Source organism: Stenella coeruleoalba (assembly GCF_951394435.1).
Source record: "Stenella coeruleoalba genome assembly, chromosome: 16".
In the NCBI taxonomy this organism is placed as follows: domain Eukaryota; kingdom Metazoa; phylum Chordata; class Mammalia; order Artiodactyla; family Delphinidae; genus Stenella; species Stenella coeruleoalba.
In genome coordinates this window covers 4,233,921-4,252,057 of record NC_137162.1, presented here as the reverse complement: position 1 = coordinate 4,252,057, position 18,137 = coordinate 4,233,921, and positions in this window count along the sequence as shown.

Sequence of the window (18,137 nt, the reverse complement as noted above, 5' to 3'; positions counted from 1 at the left end):
GCCATGACTCACGGGCCCAGCCACTCCGCGGCATGTGGGATCTTCCCGGACCAGGGCACGAACCCGTGTCCCCTGCATCGGCAGGCGGACTCTTACCCACCACGCCACCAGGGAAGCCCTCCCTCTTCTTATAAGGACACTGGTCATTGGATTTAGGACCCACCTTAACCTTCAGGTGTGACCTTAAGGTGTGACCTTATCTGAACTCGATTACATCTGCAAAGACCCTATATCCAAATAAGGTCACATATACATGAATCTGGGGGGGACACTGGTCAAGCCAGTACAGATTCTGATGGCACTATGTCTCCTGGGGCTCCTCAGCTTTGTCTTGGTGACTCATGGAGTGACTGAACCCCCTCTCCAAGGCCTGAGAAATTCAGGTGACACCCAACCTCATGATGGTCCTGCCACCCTGGCTGAACCCTTTCCAGCTCCCCAGGCTGGGACCTGGAAAAATCAAGGCCAGGCTTCTGGTGGAGAGGCAGACAGCAGGAAGGCTGGGAGATGCCAAAGAGCTGGGGATGGCAAAGGGGAGAGAGAGAGAGACGCTTGTTCCGAAGACTCTGGGGAGGACGTGTCCATTGCCTTCACCCCAAGCCAAAACATTGCGTATGGCCCTCAAAGCACGGAAGCCCCGTGACTATTATTTCACCTGACATTGTTTCTGTTCAGGTGACTCAACTTGAACTTTAAAGGCACCTTTCCTCCTCTTTGGTAATTTTCACAGTGGAGGTGCCCAGGCTTCTGCCAGCAAAGTCACTCTCGGCTTGAGGACGATGGTTAGAATTAGAAGTTCTTTGTCCTAAAAGGGGCCATTCACCCGTCCTGCTGGGCCAAACCTCGCTCAGTGTGTCCAGCCTCCCAGAGCTGTGCCTGGAAGTAAGGCCCCTCACCCAGCAGCCAGGTGACCAGGGAGCTCAAGCCCGGAGCCCCGGGGCTCCCTGCGCCAGCCTCTCTCAGCCATGAGCTGGGTCTTTGAGACATGACGCTCCAGCGAGACTCAGGGGCTTCAAGAGTGGTCCCAGTGGCTTGGGACCTTCACTGGGGGGACGGGGGACTGACCCCGCGCCAGTGGGAGTGGGGTGGTGCAGGTCGTCTGGAGGGCAGTCCCAGGTCAGGACACCTGGTCAATAGGGCAACTGCTCTTCGTCCCAGTGTTCTTACCTATTCAACCTCCGACAGGTGTGCTGGGAGGGTCACACCTAGACAGAGCTACAGAAGAGCTTCAGAACGATAGAAAGTTCAACGGCCGGCCGGTGTGATGCTCACGCACCCAGAGGGGCTGCAACGTGATAGAGCACCTTCCTGGGGAAAAACACCCGAGATGCGCACTGGCACAGTGGATGTAGCTGCTGGTGGGACCCAGAGCCAACAAGTGTGCGAGGACAGCCTTTTAGCAGGTGCTGTTCACACAAAGGCAGCGTGGGATCGCCGGCCCGGTCCCTCTGGCTTCGACGGGAGTGAGGCAGGGTGAGTGCCAGGAAGCCTGGCCCGTGTCCTCTGTGGACTCGGAGGCAGGATGCTGGGGACAAGCCCGTCAAGGGCACGGCGGCAAGTGACTTCGAAAGCCCTGACATTTACACAATTTAGGCCTGTTATGTTTATTTCAGGGCTTTTCTGTAAAGGGTGCAGGGCCCTTAGTGGCCGGATCTGTTAATGCCTCGTGCTTTTTGTGTTTCCATGTGCCACTTCCAATGACTGTCAATGTTGACCTAAGTGGGAAACATCCAGACATGTTTATAGAGGAGACCATGGGACCTCTCGCCACACGACTTTTGTTCTGTGGAGAAAAAGGAAGAAAGATAACACCAGAATTGGTTGTTTTTATAAGTTGGGGCCTCTTTAACATGGCTTGCCGTGCATGTGGCTGTCACCTCCCTGAGAGCCTCTTCAGGTTTCCCTCTTGGAAAATATCGAAGGAAAGGCCTTCAGACAGATGATTAAGCGGCAGCTGTTGGCATCTGCGCATGGAATTAATGGTGTTAATTTGAACATTTAATCACTGGTTGAAGAAATACTAGTGTTTTCTCCGAGCTGACACCATGTCACAGGCCGGAGAGAGAGGGTTCTGCCCTTACGGAGCTTAACATCAGCTGAGGAAGCCACTGAGCAGACAAGGACCTGCATCGTAAGTCGTGTGAAGAGGGGCACACCACGCGAGGTGATGAGAGAACAGAACCCAGGCTGCAGGGCTGGGTGAGGGAGGCCCGTGAGGAGGGGGCCTTTAAGGGACAGTGGGAGTTGGCCACGCAAAGAAAGTGGCAGAGGGACTGGCAGGTTCTGAGGTGAGGGGGTGGGGCCATCACAAAGAACCAAAAGGAGGTCAGGCATCTGATTAATTCTTCCACACACTGCAGACATCACACGTGGACTAAAATGGTAGCTGGAGGAAGACGGTGTCACACCAGAAGGCGGACAGGACACGGGCAATGAGGGATTCACACATGGAAAGCAGGTATTTGGATGAGTGAAAAATCAACCTTCTCTGGCAAAGTAGGTCTTGACGTTGCCCCGAGACAGGGCATTGCCTGTGACGTCAGGAGAAGCCACTGCTTTCCACCTGTTTTGTGGCCTTGGTTTGTGTCTCCGGGACATTAAGTCAGCTGATAAGTTGGGGAGATGTGTCTTCAGGGACCCACATAATCCACCTCTCTGTAGTGGGGTTCTCTGGTCCCATCAGGCGAACAGTCACACATCAGGAGGGTTCTATCAGCTCTCACTTTGTTCCTAGACGGCTTGCCAAGCCACTGACTGAAAGGGATGGGGTTTGGTGTGTGACACCTCTTTTTCCGTTGTCTGGATCAAGTGACACAAAGAATTTGGGACTGTCAGGCAGAGGGGTTGAAGCAGAGACTGTCTTTGCTGAGTAACTGACAACGCAATGAGGGGATCAGTGAATCAGTCGTCATTGGGCTCCACTGCGTGCCAAGCTCCACTCGTTACCACGGCAGAGTCCAAGGTGCATCAGGCAGGGGTTTCAACTTATGCCTGCAGGGTGGAGCTACCTGGGTAGCCTTCCAGCAAGGACGGCAGCCTGAACAAAGGCCTGGAGGCTGGGGAGCCAGGAGGTAAGAGCCTGACTAAGAAGACAAACAGCTTCGGGGCTAGAAGGGAAGATCACAGAGGTGCAGAGGGAAGGGAAGGCCATATTCCAGAAGTTTGGAAAGTAGGATGAGCGGCTGCAACATTGGAACTGGCGCAGGGAGAGTCCCTGTGGATTCCTGGGAGCGAGTCTCCCGTGGTCTGAATGTTGTGTCCCCCTAAATTCCTACATGAAATCCTAACTCCCAGGGTGATGGAACTGTAGGTGAGGACTTGGGAGGTGCTTAGGTCACTGAGGGTGGAGCCCCATGAACGGGCTTAGGTGCTCGTCCCTCTGTGGCTGGGGCGATGACGTTCTCTGAACAAGAAGGAAGGGCCCAGCTTCACAGCCAGCCTGGAACCCAAACCCGCTGCAGCGCCACCCGCTGGAGAGAGCAGAGATTTGCCTCTTCTGCAAGCCAAGGGCCAGCTGTTTTTCCAGCTACCGGGGACCAGCCTGTGTGTGAAGGGGCCACAGGCTGGAGGAGAAGTAAGGGTTTCACCGCCTGAAGGGCCAGCATGGAATCGCTCCCTCGTGCTGGAGGTCACTGAGGAGGCAGCCCTGAGCAGGCCGCCGCTCGTCTGGGAGGCACCTCCCTCCTCCTCTGCTACGTGAAGCGAAGCCAGAGCGGGAACGCTGGGGCAGGTTGAAAAAGTCGGGTTTGGATCTGAAGTTCGAAGGTTCAGGACTCCTGACTTCACGGCGGTCTCATCAGCCCTGCGAGTTTCCAGCCATGGAAGCAGGTCCCGGACGCGTTTTAGGTTGATGGAAGCCTCTTCCTGAGTGTGGGCTCGGGCCTGAGAGTTCTGCCTCTGTGATTCTTTACTTCTGGAAACTCCCGGCCTGTGCCTGCTGCAGAGATGCTCTTGTGCTTCTGTCATCTTTGCCCCGAGCCACGCTGGCTCCCTCTCTGCTGCCTCTCGTCTAAACGCTTCCTCTGTTTGTATTGACAGACAGAGCTCTTCCTGCGCCCCTGACGTAATTAGGGCCCTCAAAGACTGCCAAGCGCCGTGTCAGTGAGTAAATCTTCCCTGTTGGTCTGCACACTTATCATAGTTGCCTTCGTAAATCGACAGCGACTGGCAAAGTCTAAAGTAACTCTCCAGTTGAAAACAGGAAGGTAAAATTCAGATAAGTGAAGCGTTAATGCCTGATGACGTGAAAGAATCGTTACAGAATGGTCAGCGCTGGGCAGGGCAGAGCTGGCGCTCCTGGAGGTGAGGCCATGCCCGGCTGCATCTGGACACTCAAATGCAGGTCTCTCCACTCCTCTCGGCCTGTCTGTTCCACGTGTCCTTCTGCAGTGAGCTGGGCCTCCTGTCTCCTTGACTGAAATTTATTTATTTTTTTGGAGCACTTAACATTACCTGACATATATTTGTTTATTTAGTTTTTGTCGGTCTCCCCGCTTCCCCGTCATGGTTTGCTCAGGCTGCCGTAGCAAAATACCCCAGACTGGGTGGTTTAAACAACAGAAATTAATTTTCTCACGGTTCTGGGCGCTTAAGTCCAAGACCAAGGTTGCAGCAAGATTCAGTTTCTGGGAAAGGGCTCTTCTCCTGGCTTATACATGGGCTGCTTTCTGGTCAGGTCGTCACGTGGTGGAGAGAGATTCCTGTGTTGCTTCTTTTTTGATAAGGACACCGTTTCTATAGGCTCCACCCATATGACCTCATGCAGCCGTAATCACTTCCTTAAAGGCCCCCTTTCCAGTAGAGTCACATGTGGAGTTAGGCCTTCAACATACGGATTTGGGGGGGATACAATTCAGTCCATAGTAACCTCCGTTAAAACACAGACTCCTCGGGGGTAGGACTGTGTCTTTTTTGTCCATTCTTGTATTCCCATCGCTTAGAACATGTTCAGGTATATTATAGGTGCCCCATAGATATACATTAAATGAATGAACGAATAAAAAGTAAATTTGGCTTGGAGAACAACCTTGTATCATACCAAAAGCCATGCCAGGCGGTGGTGTCAAAGTGTGTGTAGGCATCTCGTCCTACAGCTAGCACTGGAGGGTTTTGGTGGCTCTGATGCCAGGGCTTTCCCGCCCACCTGCCAGCCAGGTACGAGCTTTCTGTCGCCCATGAAGACTGGGGGTGGGGCGTGCTGGGAGATGCACCTGCTCCTTCCTGTCGACCTTGGGTTAGCGCCGTCCACCTCTTGGCGCACGGGGCTTTACCGCTCGTGTTTGCTTTCATGTCTTTGATCCCATTTAATCTTTACAACAGCCCCTGAGGTCAGCCTCTTGATCAGCCCTGGGTAATAGGGACGCAGGAGAGGTCTGGAGGAGGGTGCTGAGCTGGATGTAATCCGGGGGAGGGGCAGAGCCACAGTTCAGATGAGGCTCCAGGGATGGGCGGCTGTTACAGAGGACGTCCCGGGCTGGGAGACGGGGGACAGGGCTGTGGGTGGATTGCTCCCACCTAGAGCTCCCTGTGCCTCTCCATCCCAGGCCCCTGTGGCTCTTTTCACCTGGAGTGGGGAGAAGGAGCTCAAGCCCCAGGCAACGCGGGCCAGTGTGGATCGGCTGTGCCCACCAGCTCACCAGCAGCTTTGCCTGTCCTGGGCCATCCAGGGAGGGAGCGGTACCCTCCACCACATCCCCAAGGACCCGGCTGGGTGCTTCGCGTCCTGGGTCAGGACTTCTAGAGGCAAAATTAAGAAGCGATGAAACATGGATGGAGAGAGACTAGAGAGAGAGAGAGAGAGAGGAGACTAGGAGAGAGACTAGACAGCCACAGCAGGCTACTCGGGGGAAATTTTGGAGTCAGCAGTCTCCCCAGAGCCCCTAAACACAGGGAACTGCCAGAGGAACCAAAGGGAGGGCCCAGCCTAGCTCCTGAGGCCCGGCACCTGGGGTCTGCAGGAACCCCAGGCCTGACCATGCTATTGTTCGGGGCCTGGCTGCCCAGCTGAGCTGGTCCCATCTTGGGACTGCGAGTCCGTCTCCTTCCTGCTGCACTCAGTGGAGAGTTTCTCCTGTGTATGCACCAGGAGTTCCTGCTTCATTATTTAGAAAGTCTTTAAGCTGATGCTCAACGTAGTTTTAGCCTCATTAACATATTTAAATCACAATTAATCGGAAAATTACAGTAAGGTGTAAAGTGGGAATCATTGCTTTCAAATGGGTACCTATGCTTGTTGATGAAACCCAGTCGTTCGTTTCTTTCCAGGAAGTTTTCAGATCCCCAGCTGGGCTCTCGTGGGCCTGGCACGTGGGAGCTGCATTACCAGAAGTACTGCTCTGCACTGCCACCCCCGCTTTGCCAGAAGGCGTGTGCGGCAGACCTGAAGGCCCCAGGCTGGCTGGCAGGAGGGCAGGTGCGGGAGGGAGCCCCCAGGAAGGGAACTGAAGCCCTCTCTGGACAAGGGTCGGCTCAATGGCAGTGGGCGCCCCTGCTTTATTCCAGGAGAGGTGGGGTCCTGGGGTCTGAGCTATGTTCTCCAGGGTCTCGTCTCCATCATGTATGTGGTGACAAGATACGAGACACTGGCCCCAGCGCTCCCCAGGGCAGGGCCCCAACTTTCTTGTTTCCACTGGGGCTCCAGGCCAGAGTAGATGAACATGCCGGCAATAATAACAACAATGGGGAATGTTTGTGGAGGTCATCTCGTCCCCTTAGTGGGTAGAGAGCTCACACTTGACCTTGTTGACTCCTTCCATTGACCTCCATCAAAGAGTCACTGAACTGAGGCTTGGAGGGGTCACTCGGCTAGCAAACTCAGATTGCTGGGGTGTGAATGCATGCAGGCTGGCTCCCAAATCAGGGCAACCGACCCCTGCATCCTCCTGCTTCCTGCCAAGGTGGTCCCCTCTCTCTCCCGACCAGGCGAGGTCCTGTGTGAGTGACGTGCACCCCGAGCCTCGCTACCTGGTCCAGCGACATATGAGGAGAGAGGATGCCGTGAGCACATACGGAGGAGCCCCAAGGGTACAGTCTTGCAACAACCAACATGATAGGCAGCCGGACTCTGGTCCCAGTGCCCTGGGGATCCACTGTGCAATGTCCCTCGGGCAACCCGAGAACGAGAAACTTCCTCCAGTCTGGGAGCGGCCTGGGACGCCACAGCGGTGCTTCTCCTCTTGTGAGGCCCCTGAGCCAGGGGGCTGGAGCGGCTAAGACGCAGCCAGCCTTGGCCTTGGTTCCCCAGACTCTTTGTGAACTGGCTTCACACGCTGCAGGCACTAAATCAAGGTTGTAAGATGCCCGGAGGTTCGACTGAAAGCTGAGGAGGAAGAAGACCGTGGCCTCTGCTGTGGCGCGAGGCGGGCGGGGTCTGGCGTGCAAGGCTGAGTGAGACGGGGTCTTGGCTCCAGGCAGCCCCGCCTTTCCACCAGGACCTTGCCAGTCTGAGGCCCCCAACTTCCCACCTGCTCCGCAGGCATGCATCCCCTGAGGGGTTGGGGTGAGGGCATCCAGACCTTCCCTATAACTGATGGGGCCGCGTGGCCCTGCCTGTGATGGGGCAGCAGATACCTGGATAAGCGGTGATCGGAGCGCAGTGCTGGGGGATGCTTCCGTACTGGAGCGTGGGGATTCATTTCCCTTCCTGCAAACCGGAGGGATAAGTGGCAGGCATTTGCTTTTCCAGATTCCCTGAGTCGTCTCACGGGTTTGCTTCTGTCTGAGGCAGCCGTGCTCATTGCATAGCTGAAGGTCCACTGGCGTTTCTAGATATTTAACGCCTGCGCAATTAACCAGTCGTGTTACGTAATGTGTTCTTCAATGCTCCATTTATCTTGTAATTGAACATTTGTGCTTTCTGTTAGAGCGCATTGATTTTCACTTTAAAAAATTCCATTTGGAAGGGCAAGCAGCGGTTTAGATTTGAAGCAGGGAGCAGGGAGTGGGAGGTGATTTGGAAAGGGTCGGGCCTGCTGGAGGGCAGCCTCAGCTGCCTTCCCTGTCTTTCCTCTGGCCTCCTGGGCTGTGCATGCATGAGCTCCAGTCACTCTCCTGCAACCCTACTGCTGCCCCCTTTTTGGAGGGAAGTGTGGGCAGCCTGAGGAAGGACACACTGCTGCCCTGAGTGGGAAAGTGGGTCGGGATTCAAACCAGGCAGCGGGAGGCTGGAGACCAGCCCGTGACCACGGCAGGATGCTGCCTCGGATATCAGGCTCATGCCCAGAGGCTTCCGCCCACCCCTGGCCGTGCGCAGTCCCCTCCTGCCCCCACCTTTGGGGCTGGATTCTGGCTGGAGGGATGTCTGCTCCAGCAGCCCCTTGTCCGGAGCAGCCTCTGCTCTCTCCCCCACCGTCAGCTCCGGGCTTCCCGCGTGCAGGACCGCCCCCAGAGCGCACAGACTCCCTCTCTGATGAGCCCGTCCTGATGCTGCAAGAAAGGCAGAAATCAATAGTGACATCGGGGCTCCCTGTGCCCACAAGGCCCAGAAGCTGCCTTCTCAGCCAACTGTCTTCCAGGCAGAGCCCCCTGTGGGGAGAGGCGAAAGATACACGAACTAATGAAATCTCCTGCAGTTTCGACCTGCCCGTGTGTGCGCCTGCGTGTGTGCGTGTGCACGTCCTCTCTGGATGTCTGTGCAGTTTGTTTCTTCATACAAGAGCAGACAGATGGCTGTGTGCCGCGGTGCATATACGTTTCTATCTCCTGAGAGAGCTGTGTGCAGAACTGGAGATTTGAGTGTGTGTGCTTGTGTGTGAAATGAAGGTCTACAGCAACAGGTGTGTGTGTGGGGGGGGGAGTGCGTGTGTATGCAGTGTGGACCCATGCGTCTGAGTTTGTCCTGGGTCTGAGCGTAGATGGCGCGTATGTGCCTGAGCGCTTGAGTAGACCGTGTGTGTGTGTTGCCGTGTGTGGTGTGCGTATCTACACACATGGGTGTGCATGTATGTGTGCCTGCTGGCTCGGGGAAGTGCGATTTACTACAGGAGAAGTAAGCTGAGGTGTGGGCTTTTGCTAACCCCGAATCTGCATTAGCCGTAGACCTATGGGTGGGACTGCCTGCACTTGTGACCTTCTGCAGCAGACCCTGCCTGTCACCCTCGCCCCTCCAAGCAGCTGTGACCATGCCGTGGGGGCCCGTCACACTGCTCATCGCGGCTTTTCTTGGGATAGACACTTGACCCAGAGATATCCAGGTTTCCTGCCCATCCGAGTCCTCTGGTTCAACAAGATGAATTGAGATAAAGGGATTGTTCCTGGGAAATCATCACTTAGCTGTCCTCCACGGGGCTAGGTCACTGGCCTTTTTCTCTCATTGTCTGTGCACCAGGTTAGCAATGGAGACCAAAACAAGGAGCTGTAACTCCTGCTGCGGGGACTTAGGAATCCCCAGAGACCCAGGAGCCTGGTGGGTGGGCTTCAGCCTGTCAGCCTCTGCCTGTCCTTGGATGTCCATGGGATTCCCTTACTGCCTCTTCTTGTGTACCCACTATGTTTGGGCTAGCTGGAGAGAGCTGGAACATTCCCCAGGTGCAGAACACCTGGGCTTGGTCCTCCCTGGTCTTCCTGGCCGTGAGGATTAGAGGAGCTTGGGCATCCAAGTAAGTGTCAGCTGCTCACCATTCCACCCCTCTGACCCCTGCCATCTAGTCCTCAAAGGGTTTCAGTGGTCACGACGTCTCTGCCAAGTGCATCCATCATGGTGGGTTTGGCTGATGGTGGAGAAACTGTTGGGTACATGCGAGCTCCCCAAAATATAGCACACAGACCGCAGCCTGGGGGATGTACAACCAGGTCTGGTCTAACCATCACCTCCACCTTTAGTCTATGCTGTTTATTCATTTCCTTCATACAATTTATTTCTTAAAAAATAGTACATGGTCTCCCTTCAAATACCTAAGAGGACAAAGGTGCATGTGTGTGCGCACGTGCACACACACACACACACACACACACACACACACACACATACACACACAGAGTAAATGCAATACCCAGACCCAAGACAGCCAGCCAACAAATCATCATCTTGGGAGAAATGTCATTCCCTGTGACTATAGCAGGTGGATTAAGAAAAGCATTTGGTGGCCCACCCATGCTTGGCCACTTTCCACGTGATCAGGCCCACCTGCCCAAGGCATATTTGTATGTTTCCCTCACTGTACACCCTGACTCACAGCAAATGGGCAGCAGGGCTTCTTTTGTACAAGTGCTAATTTTGCACTTATTAGGGTATGTTACTCACCCTATCTTGCTAAATCTGGAATTCTGCAGGTTGTATTAGTTTTCTAAGGCTGCCATAACAAATTACCACAAACAGCATGGCTTAAAGCAATAGGAGTTATTCTCTCACCTTCCCAGAGGCCAAAAGTCTGAAAACGAAGTGTCGGCGGGGCCGTGCTCTCTCTGATGGCTCTAGGGGAGGGTCTTCCCTTGCCTCGCGCTAGTGTCCGGTGACTGCTAGCAGCCCTGGGCATCCCTTCATTTTCAGATGTATTATTTCAGGCTCTGCCTCCGTCTTCATGTGGTATCATTCCTGTATGTGTCTCTGTGTCCACACCACCCTCTCCTTACAGGGACTCCAGTCATACTGGATCAGGGCCCACCCTATTCTAGGATGACCTCATCTTAACTTGATCACATCAGCAAAGACTCTATTTCCAAATACGGTCACGTTGGCAGGTTCCCGGTGGATGCATGTTTAGGGGACACTATTCAACCCAGTGCCTGGGCAGAGAATAAGCTTTGAAAAGTGAGATGCTATGCAAGCAGTCAGAAGACAGGGCAGGATTCCATGGGGACTCAAGATCCCCCTGGCGACTGACAGATTGTATGCAAAGCAAGGGCTGAGAAGTGTCCAAAGTAGGGCGGCTTCCAACAGGGAGGTGGTGGCTCGTCTCCAGGCAGCTGTGCCCAGGCCACCTCCTGCTTCGTCCACAGTGGGAGGGGCAACTGTGGCCGTCTGCACTCTCGGGCTCCTTTCCTGAGGGTGCTGCCCTCCTGGGAATTCCTGCCCAGTAGCTGGAATGCTTCCGCCTCGTGGATTTGTTCTTGGAAGAAGCAGCAAGTCTTAGTCTAGATGAGCAGTGAGTGAGAAGTGCCAACACCAGTGAGGAGACTCTCTCAGGCCAGTCAGGTGAGGAGGTCCTGCTGAGGAAAGGCAACAGGAAACCAGGTAGGATGGCAGAAAGCTCAGGGGTCAGAAAAGTGCCTGATGATGTCCCATACAAGAGCCGATCAAAGAAACATGCTCTCTTGTTCATTCTGAGCTTGGCCATTTCTCTCTTGAGCACACCTCTCCAGGGAGGGTTTGAGGCCATCGTTTGGACATATGTTTTCTTGCACTGTTGTAATGACTATGGGTTGCCTAGTGTTAGCTGAGAAATGCCAAATATTTTAAACTCTACTTTCTCGCTCTGTATGGCACTAAATTTTCTTGTTCCTCTCAATTACATCTGACAAGGATAGTAATTCACTCCAGATGTCCACATCAGAACAGGTGACCATAATCTCAAAGAAATCCACCGTTGTGTTATAGACGTTCTGTTAACTTATCCAAACCTTACTTACACAGTCTTTGGAAATAATGTTTAATAATGAATAAGCATGCTTTGTCCATATGAAGTTGAAAGAGTAAAAACTGTGTGAAAGGAATTTCCACAAAATCATGCTATTTCTAGTACCGTGCTTCTCAAACATTTTAAGGCCAACCCAGAGTAAGAAATACATTTTCCATCATAATCCAGCACTCATGCTTATGTAGTTGAAGCTAAAATTTGGGAAGACAATGCTTATATGAAATGCATTTTGATTCTCATCTATTCTATTCTCTCCTTTTTTTTTTAATGCTTGTCATGACCCTTTAAATTGATTTCATAGCCCACTAGTAGTTCATAGACTTGAAAAACATTGTTCTAGAGTCATCAAAACATTCACCATTTTGACAAGTTTCTCCTTGCAAGTATTTCTCAAAGCTCACTGTCGAGACTAAAAGGATACAAAAGAGGAAGTTCCCAGTATGCTTTGTATAAGTTAAACGTATAATTGAATACACCCTGAGTACCATGGTTCGCCAGTGGATATTCGTAAGGCAAATTGAAACTGATTAAATGGTAACCTTTAATGTGTTTCTTTTTTCCCAGACTAACAAAGGCTGAGCACCCAAAGGAACTTGGGTGCATGATGCCGTGCTGAGTCCTCCAGCACTGCAGCATCGGTACTGTTTGAACTCTCTGAGAAGGATGAAGCTCTCACCTGCACCATGACCAGTACGGTGTGCCTTGGCAATGGGGTTGTTTGTGTGTGACTTGATACAATATTTTGGTAAATATAGGCAATAACCCTGATGGGCAAGGTGGGCACATGAAATGTAGGGTGTAACCCAACACTGGTACAGCCATTCATTCATCCATCCATCACAACAGCATCATTTTTTTATGGAAAAAAATTTCAAACATACCTGTTACCAGGTCCTAGCTTGTACTGCTCATCACACAACTGGCCAGTAAATCAAGAGACAAGTTTTTGGGGCAAGGAATAGTGACTTTATTTGGAAGTCAGGAGACTGAGAAGATGGTGGACTTGTGTCCCAAAGAACCATCTTCCCTGAGTTAGAAGTCAAGCTTTTTTTATACTAAAAGCCGCGGTGGGGGGGGGGGGGGTAAAAAGCCAAACATTTCCTGGGGTTCCAGTCAGCTTCTGGAGGGGATGTGTTAATTTCTCCCTTCCTGCAGCCATTCACAGGCGGGCCTGGTCAGGATGTTTTCTGTGAGCTAAACAAAGGTATTTTAGCTTAAAGCTCATTACCTGGTAGGTAGGGTTCCCAGAGATGTATATTTTAAGCTTATAGGCAACATCCCTTTAGTGATGAGCTTGTAATAGAATACAAAAGGTTCTTCCCTATTACATACCTGCAAATGGAGAAAATTGTATCAATATAATGAACTCCCAACTACCCATCAGCAAGACTCAATAGTTATCAGGATCCTGCCTTCCTTGGATTTGTTTTTTGCCTGAAATATTTAAAAGCAAATCCCAGATACAATCTCATTTTGCTTCTACATATCTCATTGTGAGACTCTATAAAACGTAAACACTTTCTTATATCAGTACAATGCCATCATCATAAAACAAAGAGGAATACGCACTTGGAATCATCCAATACCCAACCCCCAGTCAAATGTCCTCAGTACTCTAGGGTCTGATGAAAGCATTTACATGAATCCAGATTCCAACAAGGTCCACACTTTATGTTTTGTCTCTAACTTTAAAGGACCCCCCTTTTGTTTCATTTGGGCCTATGATGTGCTGGGGAAGGCAGCTCAGCTGTCCTTCAGAGTGAATATCTCCGTTGTTTCCTTGCTGTGTCGTTTAGCACCTTAGACTGCCCCGTATTTCCTGTGAACTGGAAGCTACTTCTAAAGACTTGATTACTGTTTTGGTTCATTGTTGTGGACAAAGATCCTTCAAGTACTGCACCGAGTAGCACATCATGAGGCCCATACTGTCTGGTTGTCCACTTTTAATGATAACTGAAATCGATTGGTGAGTTCATAGGGCTGCATGACACCCACGTTGCAAAGTTCCTCATCAACCTTTCATTCAAAGGTTTCATGGACGGATCATCATTTCCTGAATAAGCTATTTCCTTGGGGTTTGCAAAACGGTGATTATTAATTCTATCATCCTTTCCATTTCATCAGCCAGAATTCTTCTGTAAAGGAGACTTTACCTCATCAACTAGGTTTATTTGTCTTCGGAAAAATATAGTTCATATAGGAGCCATTATACACTATGTGATTTCAATTGTTTGGATTTTTTTCTGCTCAGTGAACAGAGATAAGTAGTGGTATATTCTTTATAGAGATATTCATATTATAAACCTGGAATGATTCATCCCAAGGAGATTGCCATCTATGTGTCTCACTGCATCTTTAGGGTCAAAAGGAAGAGCCAAGGGTTTGTTGGCTGACTTAAGACTAACAGAGTTGCTTCCTCTCCCAAGAGGTTAGAGTGTCAGCAGCGCAGCTAACTTGTGTGGTTTTCTCCAGGCAGGTCCAGGAAACTTTGGCATTTCTGAACCCAGTCTCGGTAACGGTCCATGGCCACCCCCTCTCCTACAGAAAACCCCACTGCAGGATTTGGTATCTCTAGTAGGGAGAATTTGCCCAGTAAGTTCTCTAACCATGTTAGATTTGCAGAATGGAGGGAGGAGAGAGGAATTCATGGTCGGACACAGATGCGGGAGGGAACAGCTACAGAGGTGGAGATTCTCACCATGAGCTCTTCAATGATTCTTGGAAGGAGGCTTTGATCCACTCAATGGAGGGGCACTTCCTGCTTCCACTTGTCATTCGTCTGACTGTATGAGGGATTCTTTTCATCCTAGTCAACCCACTCCCACACAAAGCCATGGTTTAGATGGCATGCCAATCTTTCCATGATTTCCTTATAAGACATAGCATCTGAAGACCGACCACGTAGCTGAGGAAAGTGAGATGTTGGCTGCAAAAGAGAAAACATCTTGACTACCAGTTGGTCCCAAACTCTTGGTACTCGCTTATACATGGAATTAGGCTGAGATAAGAAGGGATCAGCATAGCAATTTGTAGTAAAAGTTACCCCTCCAACATGGCCCTCTGCTCCAGAAAGGTGGTAACACAGAGACACCAGTGACTGAGCCCAACCAGATTTTAACCCAGGGATACAAGCAAATGATCTGGCTTACCCCATGAGGGCTCAACTGGTTAAAACTGAATAAAGGGTACAGGTTGCAGGCTTTGCCCTCAAAACACCACAGGCTGTTATGTGAGAAACGGTCTGAGCATCCAATCAATAACTCATGTATTTACCAGTCAATTGTTTGACGAATCCAACCCACCACTGACAACATCACAGGTGGCTTGACTGAACGCATCCCTCCTTTCCTAGCCTCTTCTGTGTGTGCATACCGCCGAAGGGTCTGGGAGTATATCTCCAGGCATTTTTCTCCTGGAATCGACAGGTTCCAGACTTCGGACCAAGTACACAGGCCAAGGCAGACATCCCAGAACACATCATGGTTGTGGGGAAGCCGGGTGTGCCTGGTTATTACAGATCACACGTAACAGTGTGTAAAATCTCCCGCTGTTCGGAGATTCTCGTGCTAAGCAGGTTAATTAAACCTTGATTTGAATCTCCCAGCTTATATGGGTCTGGCCTTGAAATTATCCCGCCTAATTCTCTGTCTGTGTGTGCATTAGTGGAGGGGGGCGGGGGACGGGCGAGGTAAGGCATTTTATATGCCTGAGTCATTAAATTGCCTTAATCTAATTAGTAGGTTGTGAAACAGTTGACGGGGTTTGATGGACACACACCTTAGGAAAGCCAGTAGATTTTAAAACATTATTTTTCTTTGCAAAACACCAACTGTAATGTTTCTGGTATGATAACATTCACGGTCAGATTAGATTAGCCGGCGTTACCCAGGTATCCCAGGCAGACGCGTTTGTCTCAGGCACCTAAGACTCTGGCTGGGGCCCCAGGACCCCGACTTCTGCAGCCACCGCAGTCTGGCTTTGGGGCAGTCAGCTCGTTTTATGACTCACAACATCCGGATATTTGTAAACTTCCAAATGCTTGGAGAAAACAGCCACGATCTTCATCCCCAGCTCCGCTGTCGCCTGTGACACACTCCCTGCCGCATACACGCTCACACCATCCCGGAGGCTCCTGGCGCTGGACCCGGATGGGGATGCCTAACCTCCTTTTCACCTTTACAATTGCAAATATAAATCAATCTGTCGTCACTGATGAGCCCTCGGGGAAATTCCCTGCCTCGGCTCAGGACACTAAAAGATGTTTGTGAGAATTTTCCAAACCCAACCACAAATTTGTCCTCTGTCGATTGCTAGCCATCAGGCCGCAAGGACTGCTTTCCTAATAGGGAAAAGCAAGTACATTTCCTCTGGTTCCGGATCACTAGTTTTTAACAGGTAAGAGTCCACCCTGTATGTTCGGAGCACTAAACTCCCACGGTCTGTCGCCTGGGCACCTCTGCCCACTGTATAAAAGCATCAACAAACAAACTGATGCAGGTACTCTGCTCCTGACTGGAAGCATCGGCAGAAAGAAATAAAATAAAGATAAGAACATCCTGTAAGTCTTGTAACGCAGAAGTGTTTTGGTGGTTGAAGTTGAGAAAAGGGTGCATTTACTAGTGCAACTCCATTCTCAACTCACTACAGGAGGCTGTGTGAGAAAATGGGCTAAAAACAGACAATCGATACTTTGTATCGCAGACACAGTGTGCTCTTAAATGGTCCAGTCTTCAGATGTCTTTGAAGAGAAGGGGAAGGGGTAAGGATACCTAGCCGGAAGTAACCAGCTGAAATACTTAGCTCTATGAACAAAGGTCTCTGAAGGAAGTTACAGGATGTTTGCTGCCTGGTTGACACCCTGCGGAGATAAACACAAGGGAATCTCATATAGAAGGAGATGTACCAGCTTCAGTCAAGGGTCCGCCTGCTCCAAGGAGCTTTGGGCAGAACCAAGCTCAGGACCACAACAGAGAATCTCAGATGCCAGGTGTAGATGGGGCGGGGGGGGGGGCACCTGACAAAATCCTCTCACGCCCCCCGCGAGGACCCAAGCCCTCAGATGGGTGGGACTGATGCCCAGATGTTGCCTTGGGACAACAGTCTAGGTGCCGTGGAGAGGAGGAAGGCCATCCTGCCTGTGAGAACACAGAACCTCGGAAAGCAAGGTGCCCGGCTGCCTCTTGCCAGACGGTAGAGCGTCTGGGCTGGTGTCACAGTTAATGGCGGGGGGACTTTGAAGTCAGGTTCCCTGGGTTTGAATCCAGATTGCCGCATACTAGCTGTGTGGCCTGGGACAGGCCACCTCGCCTCTTGGTACCTCTGTGTTCTCAGGGGTAAATCAGGGATGATCGTAGTTCCAACTTCACCAGGGCTAACTAAATTGTGAATGGGAAAGGCCGAAAATGCGCCTACGCAGAGAGGACGTCGTGAGCATGAACCATGATGTTTTAGAAGGTTTGCTGCAGCCAGACCAGGCAGGACACTAATTGGTGTCCTCGTGACTTCCCAGCTGGCTCGTGGGGTTTTCCTTGGATCCTGTCCACTCGGTCCCGTTGGCGGAGGTACTGGCACCACCACTGCTGACACCTTCCGTGACTGGCGGCTGGCCACGTGGCGAGCCAGAGGCAGCCAGGCGTTTGGTAGGGGAGCCGTCGGTGTGGTTTCAGAGATTCCACGGCCACCCTGGCGGGCCACCACCCCTCTCGCCAGCCAGGAAGTCGGGTCTCTGCCTCCTGCTGGGTGAGCGGCAGCCTCTGAAGCCAGGTCTCCTTCGGCTCTCTTCCTGCGTGGGCTCTTTCAGCCTCCATGTGTCTATGCCTTGGACATCTTTACAGAGCTCAGGATGACCGTGCAGGCGGCCTCTGTGTTTAAAGTACTGGTCCTCTTGCCAGCCCGCACACCCTGGGGTAAGCGCGGAGCAGTGACATGCCCACTGCTCCCTTTGTAGGAAGGCGTGTGGATATATGTGAAACGGGAGACTGAGTTTTATTCAACTTCTCTGGTTACTGGAGGGGAGAGTGGTTATCATCTTTTTATTTCCTTTTGTTGCGTTTTTTGGGGCCGGTCCAGTAAAACATTCCATGCTCTTTTCTGAACGACTTGCAAAGCTCACTCCTCTTCCATCTCAAGGCCCCATGATGCCTCTCTGGGAGAAGACGACAGGTCCTCGGCTGGAAAAGTAAAGACTTGGAATTAGGTAGAGGTACCGACCTCTCCCCATGAACCAGGGCTTCTCAACCTTAAAGCTATTGATACTGGGGGCTGGGCGGGCTCTGTGGTGGGGCGGGCTGGGCACTGGGAGATACTTAACAGCATCCATGGCATCGACCCACTAGATGCCAACAGGACCCCAGCAAAAGTTGTGCTACCGAAAAACCATGCATCTTCTGACGTCGGGAGGGGTTTATGTCCTGACTGCAGACGCTGAGATGCAAAGAGCCAGCTTTACCTGCAGCATCCTTGCAAATCCGGCTCTCACAGCAGGTGCCCAGCCTGCCTCCTGGGACCCACCTGGGTGTGGGAGGTGGTTTGCTGCCCCGAGAGGAGAGGGTCCGGAGGAGGTGT